Source organism: Etheostoma spectabile, chromosome 18 (genome assembly GCF_008692095.1).
Source record: "Etheostoma spectabile isolate EspeVRDwgs_2016 chromosome 18, UIUC_Espe_1.0, whole genome shotgun sequence".
Taxonomy (NCBI): Eukaryota; Metazoa; Chordata; class Actinopteri; order Perciformes; family Percidae; genus Etheostoma; species Etheostoma spectabile.
The window spans coordinates 17150142-17165794 of NC_045750.1; the positions used below are offsets into that span (position 1 = coordinate 17150142).

The 15653-nt window shown below is 42.2% G+C and overlaps 1 long non-coding RNA gene across 1 annotated transcript in view; it reads left to right on the forward strand.

The window, feature by feature from the left end:
* Positions 1 to 712: 712 nt before the first annotated feature.
* The window catches only part of LOC116706669 (uncharacterized), an 18323-nt gene continuing 3382 nt past the window's right edge, over positions 713 to 15653 (forward strand). The window contains exons 1-2 of the long non-coding RNA XR_004336295.1: positions 713 to 723; positions 1899 to 1906. This is a non-coding gene — a long non-coding RNA (uncharacterized LOC116706669). The remainder of the gene's footprint in view (positions 724 to 1898; positions 1907 to 15653) is intronic.

Sequence of the window (15653 nt, forward strand, 5' to 3'; positions counted from 1 at the left end):
TCACCTCGCTGGCTTGGCAGTCCTGATGCCAACAACCTCCACGAAGGAAAGTATCTATTTGTTTTTCAGTCATAGCTTTTAGTTAATTTCATCGCCGAGAATGCACTGCAAGCTGATACCATGCTGACCAGCCTCTCTCAGTTTCCCCCTCTCCTTCCTGCCATTCTCCATCCTTTTAATCCATCTTGGTCATCTCCTGTTTCAGTAACTCCTGCAGTAAACCTGTTCAACTTTACCTGCCTCCTGGTCTCTGGTCTGCATTTGGGTTCACTTGCCAACAATTTCCAACAGAAATAGGAGGGTCAATTCTATCTCACCCCATGCCACATACTTATTTAATTAACAAGCACAATACGAGTTTTAAGTATTAGAATGACCTTTTTCAACAATGTGAGATGAATCTGCTATTAATATTAATATCTCAGTATGTCTGAGCACTCCAAGCCAATGAGGATAAGGAGTGGATGATGAGAATACTGGCCCAAATCAAGATCAAAACTGACACTGGTGGTCTCCTCAGAAACCACGAGACACACACACACACACACACACACACACACACACACACACACACACACACACACACACACACACACACACACACACACACACGCAAACACACACACAAGGTAGGTGACTTTCAATGGCTTTGCACAAACACAGAAGGTTAATTTCACTGGCTTCAAATTCTAAAAAAAAAAATACTCCAGCTGGCCTTAATTTGTTTCAACAAACCATGTGATCCTGCTTATCCCATTGACCCCCACCCGCACACACACACACACACATAAAGAAGCCATGTGACTTCCAATTTCATTAACATTTAGTCCTTAAATGCTTTGGGTGCACTAGTTTTCTCACTAATTCCATAATTGGACGACTGCAGCACCAAATCATACAAGCTTCAGCAAAAAAACAAAAAAAATATTAGGAATAAACATTGTGTGGGAAGTAGGTATGCATTACTAACACACGCAGCTGTGCATTTCTTTGGTGTTCGTACATAATTTAACAAAGGTGCAGGCTTTTGTTTGAAAAAGATAACCATGATCCTGGATACCTCCAACCACTTTTTCCTCACTGGGTTATTGAACGAATGGATATTGTTCTCCCTGAGCACAATTCTAAAACTTGATTGCAATGTATTGAGAAATGTGGCTCAGTGTAAATTCTTTCAGGAAGCCCTAACTTTTAATTGATTCACTCCTAAATCACTTCAGCGGTTATCCAAATAAATACAAATGTTATCATGCTGTGTATAATTTTCTAATCGTATGATTGCATATCTGCAACTAGTCTCTCCTGATTGAAATGTAGCTCAGTGTAAATTCTTTTCAGGAAGACCTCACTCTTAATCAAAGCTCTACCTAACTCCAATCAGCTGTTCCTGCTAAACCAATCAGAATCTTACACAAATTGCAAGGGCCACAGAGTCCCAACCCTGCTTTCAAACATCCGTTTCTCCCTTTGCTATTCGTTTCAGGAAACATCTTCATTCATGTCACAAAAAAAGTTTATTCACTCATCTCCTCATTCTATCCTGACGCGCCAGATGGTTTGTTAATAATAATAATAATAATAATAACTTTGACTTATATAGCGCCTTTCACAAACCCAAGGACGCTTAACAATCGGGGGGAGGGGAGGGTTAAGAGATGAAGTTGAGAGGCCAGGAGAGATTAAATTCCATAAGCCTCAGTGAAGAGGTATGTTTTAAGCTGGGTTTTAAAGGTTGTAATAGAGGAGGCAGAGCGAATGTCAAGGGGAAGCGATGGTGCACTGACACAGAAGGCTCTGTCACCAAATGTCCTGAGCCTGGAATTAGGGACAGCAAGCAGGTCCTTGTCAGAGGACCGCAGGGACCGTGACTGAGTGTATGGGTGGAGCAGATCTGTTAGGTACTGAGGTGCAGGTCCATGGAGAGATTTGTATGTCAGTAGGAGAATTTTATATTTAATCCGGGACTTAATTGGCAGCCAGTGGAGCTTCTTCAGGATGGGAGTGATGTGAAGACCAAGTTTTGTGTGGGTGAGCAACCTAGCCGCAGAGTTCTGGACATACTGAAGTCTGTCAATAGACTTGCTAGGCAGACCAAAAAGGAGACCGTTGCAGTAGTCAAGACGGGAGGTGATGAAGGAGTGGATGAGGGTCTCAGCTACAGAAGTGGAAAGCCACTTTCGGAGTCTGGAGATGTTCTTGAGATGGTAGAAGGCAGTTTTAGTAGTGTTTTTGATGTGCTGTTGGAAGGAAAGGGTGGAGTCCATGATGACACCCAGGTTGCGTACTTGAGGGGATGCAGAGATAGAGCAGCCATCCACATCCAATGTGATGTCACCAACCTTTTTGAGGAGTGACTGTGTTAACACAGAACTGTTAGAAAAGCCGTCATTGGACAGTCCTTCCAGAAAATTGTTTGTGATTGTTGCAAAAAATCCTTAATTATGCGGCGCATTTTCTTAAAAAATACGATGAAATAGGCTGGATATTTATCCAATTTAATGCAATGAAATTGTGAGAACTTGCAAAAACTGCAGTTTGATAAAAAAGAGACTGTCTTGTCGTGTAATTACATCACTTCATAACGTTCCCATGGCAACGGGAAAACCGCTTCTCTTGTGTGAAGTAAACGCAACATTTTTCAACTATCTGCTAAGATGTATGTGACTTTATCATGAAATCATGCAAGCCCTGCATTTTATTTTTTGCAAGGAAATCTGCAATTTATGTGCCGAAAGTGCGGCGTATTTGAAAAAAATACGACCCCTGCATAAATATGTGGACTTTGGCTGATTATGCATTGAATAATGCGATTGCATTACCCATGTTTTAACCCACATGTTTTTATGCAAATTAAGTAATATTGCATAAAATATGCCTCATGAAAATGGTAAAATGTCGTTGTGGAGCCTCCTTGTCTTATTATAGCTTCATATGTCTCTATTAGCTGGCACATTAGCACTAATACAACTCCAAGGACTTCAGAGGTGCTCTAAATGGGAATGGTTTTCCAGGCTGGGATATCACCGCACTATTTACTCTTTCAGTACTTGGCAGCGGAGGTTAGTATAATACATCCATGGTTAGCATGAACAAGGTTCTTACAATTTTACTATTTCATCATCTATTTTCTTCAATTTTTTTTTGGACTAGAAATTTTTTTGGGACTAGAAATTAAAAGTTATCTCTTAACACATCAAAGCAAGTAGTACTGTAACTGACAATATTCTTACTGTCAAAGGTTTGAGTTCAGCCACTTGAGATATCCATTTCTTTTGTATACATCCTTTGTACAGTGTAAGATTTCCTAGAAACATTTAGTACATCTACAAAGTGTTGCCAGTTTTACTACAGTCCGTAGGGAGTTGGGTTGGGAACCGGAGGGTCACTGGTTCAAGTCCCCGTATGGACCAAAAAGTATGGAGTGTGGATTGGTGGCTGGAAAGATGTCACTTCACCTCCTGGGCACTGCCCAGGGCGCTGGTTCAGCTGGCAACCCACTCACTCTGACATCTCTCCATTAGTGCATGTACAGATCCTGAGCATGTGTGTGTGTGTAGTTCAGGACTGTGTGTGATAACTAACAAAGTGTGGACACAGAGTGTAAATTGTAAATTTCCCCATTGATTAAAATTAAAATTAATTAAAAATCATTTTTTGTTTAGTCTCGCATTGCCAGACCTACCTCTACAGCGCTGCGGAGGAGGGTCTGGTGAGTCCACAAAGCAATCCGGTGAAAAACATGCCCTGGTTTATTGATATTTCTTTAAACCAATCACAATCTTCTTGGGCGGTGCTAAGCGCCAAGGGGAGCCCTGGTGCTCCTGCAAAATAGCCTTAAGAAGGAACTTGTTTTGGTGAAACGTGTACATTCAAAGGTTGTTCTAGTCATGCAACAGAAAATTCCGATTGGACAGATAGTCTAGCTAGCTGTCTGGATTTACCCTGCAGAGATCTGAGGAGCAGGTAACCACAGTCCTCAGATATCCACCGGAGGTTAAAATTACAACACAATGAAAGCGGAGGGTAACGGGACAGCCGGCAGAACCAGAGCAATACCGGAAGTGAAATGTCGTGGATATAGGATCAGTGGTTGGGTCCCATTTGTTTGTGATAGGCTAGCAGGAGATTGGAGCAGAGGCTATAGTGAAGGCATGCTGCAGACAGTGGTCGGACATCAGGAATGTCCTGCCATCTGGTGATATTTGCTTGACACAGCTGCTGCCGAACACCACGTTCTCCAGCGGTGGTCTTTGCTCTGTGGTGGAGCGTTGCGGTTAAGCCATGTGGTTTTCACGGGTCGAAGCAAACTGAACCAAGGGGGTTGATGTAGTGCCACTTGGGAGTCATGGTTGATTTTGGGCCCAGATGGAAGTACATCACATTCTTAACTGCCTTTGCCTACAATGGTAATAGCAAAACCCAGGGCGGAGGGCAGAGCTGTATGAAATATAAATAGTAGTTACATGACGTAACTCCAGTTCTATGATTACATGCATAGCCCTTTAACTACAGGCCCAACTTGCCTCTGTTCTATTTCCTGTGCTGAGTTTTAAAAGGGAGATGAGCAGCAGGTGAGGGCTACACACACATATTCATAGAACTGGGCTTACTTCCAGTGACTGCTATTTCCTTGTTCGACACTGTCGATGGAGACCTAGTTAGTGTGTGTGAGTGAGATTATATATTATTATATATTATATAACTGGTTTCTAAAATAAATTGCTTCCCCCCCATAGTTTGAAGAGTATAATAAATGGACTCTATTTGGACATAAAACAAATAGCTAACTTGACACAGAATGTCAGAATTGGCAGCTAGCAACAGTGATATTGTAAACCCAAACAAGTTAGTTCCTTTAAGTGGTGGGAAAATGACCCCATTCCGCTGTCGCAGACCATGACTGACCAGCTTGAATTAAGAACACATAGACCCCCCCCCCCCCCCCCCCCCCCCCCCCCCCCCCCCTCCCTACACCCACACACACACACACACATGTATACACACACACGGAGATCAGTAGCCTACATGACATTCCTCCTGTACTTTCCCAACCAAAGAAAAGGCCAGACACTAGCAGGGGCGATTCCAGTATTTCTTAAGTGGGCTGGCACGTGGGGGACCAATCATCAGTAAGGGGGGGGGGAATACAGCATAGAAAATATGCTTAGAAATATAGGAAATGTTGGATAGGATAGAAAACACAATGCAATACTGCTAAAACATCACATAAAATATCACATTCATTATAAATGTCACTTGTTTTCATTTTAAAAACACGGTATATCCAAATACAACCAGTGTTGGTTCCATGGCATCAGAGTTTACTGGTAGTCATCATGGCAACATTTATTGGTCATGCTGGCAGAACAGGCAGCCAAGGGACATCACTTTGATCCAATGGATCTCACAATTGTCATATTGACAGCACTCTAGCCCAATGGATTGTTGGGGCACAACGGGGGCGGGGGGGGATCATGTATAAGGGGTGGGCCAAGGACACAACGAGACCCCATTCTAGCCCCGCCCCTGGACACTGGTGAGGTGCTAAATGTCTAACGCTCATTATATTTGATGGTTGTAATATATTATTACAGATGTGTGTTTGAGTAATAGGTTCCAAATGCAGATAATGAGGGAGAACAGGTTAAATAAAGAGGACTGTACAAACCAGTGTTCAAATGAACAGACTTATAGTCCAAACAAGCAAACAAATCCAGAGGAGACGGGCAGAGGGTCATAACCAGGCAGCAGGTCATAAACATGCAGCAGATATCAGGCAGAAAATTAGGAACAGGTACAGAAGGCTGGAACACAAGAGCACAACATGGCAAAATGGCACTGAACTGAACTGGTTATATACACTAAAGGACTGATGAAGTAAATGTGAACACAGGCTATTTCTAACTCAAAATGGTGTGTCCACGTTGAACAACAGGTTTCTTCGGAATGGTGTGAAAAGGTGTACGATGGCTTTGAGATATGTTTCTCTCGTTTGGTGGGTGTGTATCTTGTTCATTGGCTGTGTCACAGGTGATACCCAATCAGCAGAGACATGTCTGTAAACTTGTGGTAGTAAAAAGGCAGAGCGTTAGTCGAGACTGCTCGTGGCCCTGTTGAGCAGGAGGAAGTGGGGGTCAGATGAGCACGATTTGTGGGAAGGTGAGGGGGCATCTCAGGTGGATAAGGGCAGGTCTGAGATGCACGGCCCTAGGGTAAGTGAGAAAAGGCTGGAGGCACGGACAAATAAAAGCAACTAAAGCTGTTGTTGTGAAATATATCAGGGTTCGCTCAAATGTCATTGCAGGGCGATTTAATAATATATCAGGTGCAGGGGATTTGGAGTGTGCACACCATCTGGTTGGTTAATTTTTCTGAAAAATTACAGGTATCTCTATCAAACATAAATTACAACTAACTGTAAATGTGCTGTATTTACATAGCGCTTTTCTAGTCTTATCGACTACTCAAAGCGCTTTCACATCATACATTCACCATTCACACACATTCATACACTGTGGCCGAGGCTGCTGTACAAGGTGCCACCTGCTCATCAGATACACACTCACATAGATTCACACTCCGATGCGCAGCACCGGGGGCAACTCGGGGTTCAGTGTCTTGCCCAAGGACACTTCGACGTGGGACTGCAGGGCCAGCGATCGAACCACCAACCTTCCAATTGGCAGGCAACCGCTCTACCACTGAGCCACAGCCGCCCCACTAAGTTCCACATTGAAACACACAAAGCATACACAAGGCTCTGACAAACTCTCATCACACACAGCAACAAAGCCAGTTAATTTATATGTTTTCCTTATCAGTTTGTTGGTACAAGTATCAACTTGATGATTAAAAAGAGAACTCATACTATTTGTCTTTAGCATTTTACCAACAATACACATATTGTTTGTGAAAAACACTTTATGCTCAAAACTAGCATGCATAACTAGCAAGATTCCATCAGTTAAGACCTGACTGGAACTGAAAAGTCAGTTAAGTTGAATTCTGTAGTGCCTTTTTAACTGTGTCTCTGAGGTAGGTTTCTTTTGCTGGAACACTGGCTGACCTGTTCTTCTCCATGGAGAATATGATGACTAGGTAACTAATACCAATACATTCTTGGAAGTGAGTTGAATTGAAAACAATCATAAGAGACCAAGGAGATGACAATAGAGCAGATAATGTTAGCAAGCTTAGCAAGAATCCATGGAGAAATTGCGTCGTACATTTCCGGTGATTTGTGCACTTTACACCACAAAAAACTACTTGTTGCTACTGGGCGTGGCAGTGTGCCGAGCAGGACCACGATGGCAGCTATGAACATGATTTAGGTGCCATACTAATCCAAGGGAAACTGTGATACGAGAAAACAGGGAATGAGCTCCCCGGAGATAGGTCAGTAATTAATGCACAGCAAACAAATTGATCTGTACATGCAAAACACACAAATCAGGAACAATTCAAGCGCGGAAAAACAAAATATACTAGCAAAACAAACTATAACCAAACACAAATACTCTGCCGTGTGACATGCCATCCATGTGTCATGCCTCTGTTTCATTTGACAGAACCTGAGCTGAAAGTTCTACGTAGGATTAATGGCTACTAAATTGTCTAAACTGGACATGCTTGCTTATTTTATTACCAAGCCAATGTTGACTCATTGGTTCAACCTACACACATCTGCTGTCCAGAAGAATTTTATTATTTTTTCACCAAATTTCTAAGACCATTTGTATCTGGCACTGATGGTGTGAATTGTCCTGCAACTTAACTAACAGCCATTTTCAAACACCAAGTAAGACAAGAGTTGCTTTGCTGGGCTTTAATTGCACATACCGGTGAACTGCATCATAAAACTGTTGGGTGTAATAAAATTGATTCAGGGATTAATTACAGGGCGGTTCTAGGATTGGGCTGAGAATACCTGGTTCTTTTTATTGGGCCATTCATTGCAGTTTTACTTTTTTCATTAAGGGCCAAACATGCTGGTTTTGTACATTTGTGGACACACTCTCCCATAGGCTAAAAATCTGAAACAGGACGCTTCTTTTTCTACTGGAAAGCAACAAGAAAAGCTTGGTTACAGCTTGGCTGAATGCTCAACTTTAAACTGATTACTGAACTGAATAAGTCTGAATAACTGGAAGTTTTTTTGTATAAAAGTGTAACTAATATTGTTTCAAACATTGTGTCTTTCTGACCAAAATGATCAAGTAAAAAACCTTTACCTATAGCTTTTCTTTAAGATCCCAACTACAACCCTAAATACTGCCAACCTCAAGCCTAATCACACCCTTACTCAGTGCTATAGTTTAGACCACCAAAGTGGACAGTCCACTTATTAGCTGTACCTTTAAATTCGGTCTTTCTGAAATTCACAATAAGCTTCAGAGAATGCATTTAGCCTACTGGCACTAGTGCAAACAGAGCCAAGACTCTGGCTCAGAGAAATGTAGTAATCAAAGTAGGGATAAAATTTAAAAAAATCTAAATGTTTTCTACTTGGTGAAATAGTGATTATGCACAGGAAAGTCATCAATTATCTCTACCTGCTTATCCTGTGCAAGGGCTGGAGCTTGTACCCGGCTTAGAGGTGGTGTACTGTTCTCCAGTCAAACACAGGGCTAACACACACACACAGATGAATACTCATACCATCAGGCAATTCCGTGTCTCCAGTTATTCTATCTTGCATTTCTTTTAGGTGCCTTAGCAGTTCTGAAACCAAACAACATATTTTCCCCTCTTCTTCAGATCACATTGTGTTTTAGGCATTAGGAGAATTATCTTTGTGAGAACTGTAATAAGATTGAAGCAGATAATTATTATTCTCAGCTTTAGCTGCCATGGACCAAATCATCATTTAACACAACTTTCTTTATCTGTGATCTTTAAATAACCTTACCGCTTCAAATCTTTTTTAAAACACTGAAAAGGAAGAATGCAACTCTTGACCTAAAGAATGTAACCCTAATCCGATCCCAGACCCAATAAATCCTCCCCATTTATTGAAACCCAAAGACTTAAGTTAATAGATTACAGTGGCTATTTGATCATTACGGTTGGGTATCATTTGGTTTTTTTTCTGATACCAGTGCTAAAGCGATACTTGATTTTTTTTTAAATAAATTATTTCTGAGATTATTTCTGATAAACATTTCAGTCAAATAGTGTTTAACACATCTCAAATATTGGTTAAATGTCATAATTACCTGACAAAACACTTTTTTAATGATTTATGATGAATGCAACTTTTTTAAATGCATCTGGTTTTATATCGAGCCTCTTCCTTCATGCAAATACAATCATACACAGACACATTTTAGATAAGGGCCAGTGCTCTTGGGCTCTACAGCACCTTGTTTTAAAGACACATGTTAGATAAGCGCTAGGGCTCCTGGGCTCTACAGCACCTTGTTTTAAAGACACATGTTAGATAAGCGCTAGGGCTCCTGGGCTCTACAGCACATTGTTTTAAAGACACATGTTAGATAAGCGCTAGGGCTCCTGGGCTCTACAACACCTTGTTTTAAAGACACATGTTAGATAAGCGCTAGGGCTCCTGGGCTCTACAGCACCTTGTTTTAAAGACACATGTTAGATAAGCGCTAGGGCTCCTGGGCTCTACAACACCTTGTTTTAAAGACACATGTTAGATAAGCGCTAGGGCTCCTGGGCTCTACAGCACCTTGTTTTAAAGACACATGTTAGATAAGCGCTAGGGCTCCTGGGCTCTACAGCACCTTGTTTTAAAGACACATGTTAGATAAGCGCTAGGGCTCCTGGGCTCTACAACACCTTGTTTTAAAGACACATGTTAGATAAGCGCTAGGGCTCCTGGGCTCTACAGCACCTTGTTTTAAAGACACATGTTAGATAAGCGCTAGGGCTCCTGGGCTCTACAGCACATTGTTTTACAGACACATGTTAGATAAGGGCCAGGGCTCCTGGGTTCTACAGCACCTTGTTTTAAAGACACATGTTCGTAAGACACCAGGGCTCCTGAGCTCTACAGAACCTTGTTTCCCAGACATATGTGAGATAAGCACCATGGCTCTACGGCTACTCAGCACCTTGTTTAAATACACATGTTCATAAGCATCAAGGCTCTGGGCGTGACAGCACCTTGTTTCACAGCACAATGTTAGATAAGCACAGGGCTCTGGGCTTACAGCACCTTGTTTTACAGACATGTTAGATAAGCGCTAGGGCTTGGGCTACAGCACCTTTTTTTACAGACACATGTTAGATAAGGGCCAGGGCTCCTGGGTTTACAGCACCTTGTTTTAAAGACACATGTTCGATAAGCACCAGGGCTCCTGAGCTCTACAGCACCTTGTTTCACAGACATATGTGAGATAAGCACCATGGCTCTACGGCTCTACAGCACCTTGTTTTAAATACACATGTTCAATAAGCATCAAGGCTCCTGGGCTGTACAGCACCTTGTTTCACAGACACATGTTAGATAAGCACCAGGGCTCCTGGGCTCTACAGCACCTTGTTTTACAGACACATGTTAGATAAGCGTCAGGGCTCCTGGGCTCTACAGCACAATGTTTTGTTGCCAGCAATTTCATACATTTCTCCAGCCTCTCTGCAAGCTGTTTAAGAGCAGCACTCCTTTCCTTGCTCGCCGTGAATAGCACTGTTGCAGCTTCTCCAGCCAGCTGAACCGGGCTTCCTCCCTCCCCCTCCCGGGCCACATCGCTTCCTGGATGTGTGACGACTTGATGAAAAAAAGGGACACGCCAAATCTCTAAATGAGCCACAGCCGAGTTGCGCCTAACTGAACCGCACTTAATGGGGGAAGAAATACTGGGAACCAAGCAATTGGCCTGTTTGGAACAGAAACACGCTCCAAACGGGCACTGCACTAGTTCTATCTCATGTTGAATAAGTACAGATGATAAAATTCAAGAGAGATTTTACCTTAGTTTTTATTTTATTCAAAAAATTTTAGTCTCGACTTTTTTTGTCAACAATTATAGCAACAATAAAGTCTTAGTCATCATTTTTTGACATTGGTGCAGTCTTGGTATCATCTCGTCTTCATCATAGAAAAAAAGGTCGTTGACAAACACATTAATTCTCATAATTCTGCACAATCTATGACAGTATAAGTTATCAGAACTTAAAATAAATATACACTATAATATAGTAATTCTGCAAAATTCTGCAATTTTGTGTGTATTTCTTTTTTGGGGGGGGGGGGGGGTGCTCAAAAGGGGTCTTGCCCTGGGTGTAAGTGAATGTAGAACTGCCACTTTTTTTCAGGAGTGCAGAGAGGTAACAGATGTGCTAGCCGAGCCATCAGCTGGAAGCTAACCAAAGCTAGATGGGGTAAGCAAACAGCTGACCGGGTAACTCAAAGCTGCCAAGTGATCAGCGGAGACAGGGAGTACATCTAATCTAAAACTTAAGGTACTTAATTTACTAGAAAAACAAACAAAAATATAAATTTTGCAGATTGTGAAGCGGCATATTCACGCTAGCATCCTCACGTTCCTAGCAGCAAACAACTATTTGCCATGTTGACATACAGTGGAGTAATGGTGACTTGATAAGAAGTTCTAGATGGACCAGACCTCTCCTGCTGCTTCTCTGTCAGTTTTTCTAAAAATGCTATTTATTTTTATGCAATCTTAGTTATTCACCACTGTTGGGGGGGAGATAAGGCAATGCTCCAACATTTAAAAAATTCCCTCTACGTTCCATCCAACTACTCTCCCGCTCCCGGCTTACTTGCTCTCCACTTCGCTCACATGCTCTGTTACCAATGAGATTATAATAGTGAGAGAAATGATAGAAATGTTGCCAACCATTACACATCGTCCTTTAACTAAAAGCATCTCTTCTGTCTGTGTGCGTGCGTGCGTGATTGTGTGCGTGCGTGAGTGCATGCGTGCGTGCGTCTTGTCTTCTTCTACACCATGCGGAGAGGGCCAGCTGCATTGCAGACAGAGCGTTTGATCTTTGGCCAGTCACGATGGAATACTTCCCATGTTATCACTATTACTCATCTCCATGAAGAACTGGAGCTATTTTCAACTCGTTGACTGAACTCTCTCCTCAGAGCAATATCTTGACTTAATTCATGTTGGATCTCAATGAGGAAGTATGTACAGCAACACATTACCACTTTCCTCTGAGTTCATAACACGTGCTGTCAAGAACATGCCGACTGGTGCCCCAGCAGTGACACTGTATGCTTGGAGAGCCCCCATTGACAATCCCACACACACGTGTTATTCAAAAGAAATTGAAGATAATGTAAAACATATCACATGAGTGGTTTTAAACATATCTGACTTGTGGTAGCGGCGAGCTAACTGCTAGCTACTAGATATTAGTGATTTCTAGTCTTCATATTATTTTGGGCAACATATTTTGGGCTTCATTTAATAAACATAACCTGCAGTAGTACACAATTATATGTGTATTGTTTTGATTACAATGTGTGGCATTACTTAATGTTGGCTATTTATACATATTTATTTCTCACGGCGTCTGTGCAGCATCAACAGGAGTCGCCATTGTTGTTTGTGTGTGTGTGACGTCAAAACTGTAATTGGGAGTACAACGATCTGGTGCAGGTTCACAACAAGTTGCCGTTCCAGGACACTTTTACAGGTAGAAGGTTGTGCAAACACGAGTTACGGGTTGCCTGGAACGCAGCATTACCTGAAATACCACAGCCGCAGAAGTGCAGGAAGTGGGCTAGTGTTGGAGGGTCTAATGCACCCAAAGTGTTTCTGGATGGTCGACTGCTCTATGTTCATTGCAGTCATTATTGCATGTCACATAACATGGACACCAGAGATTTGCTGTGTGTCTCATGACTTCGACCCCGGTGTGTAGATCTCCTTTGCCCCTGTTCCAGAAGTCCTGGGAAAGTTGACATCCTGTGAATTTCCACCATTCCCTGTCTGTCTGAATAGAGGCCATGGAGGGCACTGGTGGTGGGAAGTCAGCGCATTTCTCTTTTAAACAGCTGGGAACAAGGGTGGGACAGGGCCTGGTACACCCTGGTGCTAGACTTTGTACCAGTCCTGACACCTCAGCCCACCAAGAACCACCCAATCTGTCTCCCTCCCTCTTTCTATCTCAGTGCCTCACTGAGTTTCTTCCCCCACATAACATGACATCAAAGCAGTCTTTTGATTTGACTGATCTTATGTCCCGTATGCTATGCTGTGCATTTAAAGAAAATGTGAAAATCTACACCTAGGCCTATTATTGTTGCAGGACTGCAGCAGGGTCATATGTGTGCTGATTGATCTTTTTCACAGTAGACATGTTTTATTTACTAACAAAAGCTAATTATTAGTCCATTTCAGTACACTATGTTATTAATTTAGAGCATAGTCATTTCAGTTTCTCAAAATCCCATTTTTGCCACTATTAGCTTGATTGTTAAAGTTTTTCTTATTTTTCTTTTTGTACCTGTACTGTATCGGTGCATTAGGGCTAATGTTAGAAATAATAATAATTACGTGGCTGGGGAAAGAGGATAAGATACTAAGATTTAAGTTGTAAATTTATAAGAATCCTATTGTTTCAGGATCACCTCAGATGCCGTAGATGCTGCTCCCCCCGGTACGTTCTACACACGCATCAGACGCGGACAGCCACTGTCCAAACATCCGTATTTTACGCATTCGGAGTGAGAACGGGTTGGTTTTGAAACTGCTCCTTTGACCACTACTCATAGCTATGAATCGATTCAACTCAAGACAAGTGTGTTACAGTTGAAGACACACCTTCAAGCAGGTAGCTGTAATGCTGTAATGGCGACGCAAATCTGTGCCATGCTGGACTGAGCCAATCCAGCATGTGTGTATGGAAAAGGGGCTTTACTCTTTATAGAGTTAGAACAGTGTAGTTACGGAAGTGAAAATCACATTCATATTCTACATAAAGGTTTTTGATTATTAGCCGAAATGTCTTAACCATCAAAAGTAGACTCACCATGACCAACTAGATTGGGAAGTGATGGTTTATGCTCCTATAGAAGCTACAAGTCTGTATGAGTCAACCTTGTTTTGAGAAGAACACGTTTTATTTGTGATATCATGAAGAAGTACACTGCCCACATGTTGCAATGCTACCTGTTGTTAGGGACTGAGCTCGTTGTGTAGTGAGACAAAGTGTTTGTGTTGGGAGACACATGTTGCCAGTGTTCCCTGAGTTGATCTGAGATGTGTGCATTGGTGCATTATTATTTACTTTTTAATATTAGCGAATATATACAGAAACAGTGTTAACTTGTTTCTGTTACTCTAGAGTCAAAAAATGTATAGGTTAACATAATTTACCAATTAGTCAAGAGTAAATCATCAATATCAACTTCTCATTTTTGTTGTTTTCATTAAGACAAGCCCCGGCGTAAATCCGCAGAGACCATTGTGACTCATTAGTGTGTGTGTGTGTTTGTGTGTGTTGTTGTGTGTGTGTGTGTGTGTGTGTGTGGTGTGGTGTGTGTGTTGTTGTGTGTTGTGTGTGTGTGTGTGTGTTGTTGATGTGAGGCTATGTGTTATATGTGCCCATGAATACCCCTTTGTCTAAATGATGTAGTATCCCGTGGGTGCCAAGTGTCTGCCCAGTGTTTCAAAAGCCTGGTCAAGGCCTCCAAACCTCATTATGGCCTGACTGCCATTATGTTCTGGACACACACACACCACACCACACACACACACCACGCCACAACACACCACCCGCACACACACAACACTTACCCAGTTATGGATTTGAGTATGAACTCAAACCTGAGACCAGTGCTAAACTTGATTGATCTTAATCTAATTAATAATTTTATCAAGTCTGAAGACTGAACCTTGCAGAAGGACAGGAACACCCGCCGATCCAATCAGCACCCAGCCAAGAGCGTCCAGGCCAGGGTGCCAGTGCCCAGGGCATCACCAGGGAGGTGGGACCCAAACAGCCCAGCACAAACACTGCATTTCTTCAGCAGCGAAAGATCCAGCTTAGCAACTGCTTTGTCTCTTTCCATTTGGCCAAACTCAACCAGCACAAACACACACACACATGCGCAGATGCACCGGGAATACAAACTCACACATTATCCATACTCTCAATGATAGGCTTTTCATGTATAAAACATGCATGGACACTAGGAGCTGAAGACATTTGGAGATACCAGGGGGTGTTACATAAACCCCGCCTCTCTAAGGAATACGTTTCATACTACTCCACTGTTCAGTGTAACGCTCCCGACCCACCACTTTCCTCATTTCAGCGTCAGCAATACAAAAAGTTGAGAATTTGTTTTCATTGCTCTCCAGCAGGATGTGTCTGGTCATCATGAATCTTTGTGGGAAAGTGTATGCCAGAACCTTCAATGTAAAAGGCAGCTTTTACGCAGTATAAGAGCCAAAAATGCAACAGCCTCTCACTCTGAATAAAAACTGCTTTCTACATCAAGGCAAGGAGGAGCTCTCTTTTCTCTACAAGCTGTCTGCTCTATAATGGTCAGTATATCATAAACACTAGTGCACTGTTGTACTTATCATCTTGGATCTCTCATTGGAAGCTTTAAATAAAGTCTCTGTCTACTAATTGTACTTGTTCAAGTCGGTTTAATTTATTATAATTTTATTTTATAGGTCCCATGACACGGTGCTCTTTGG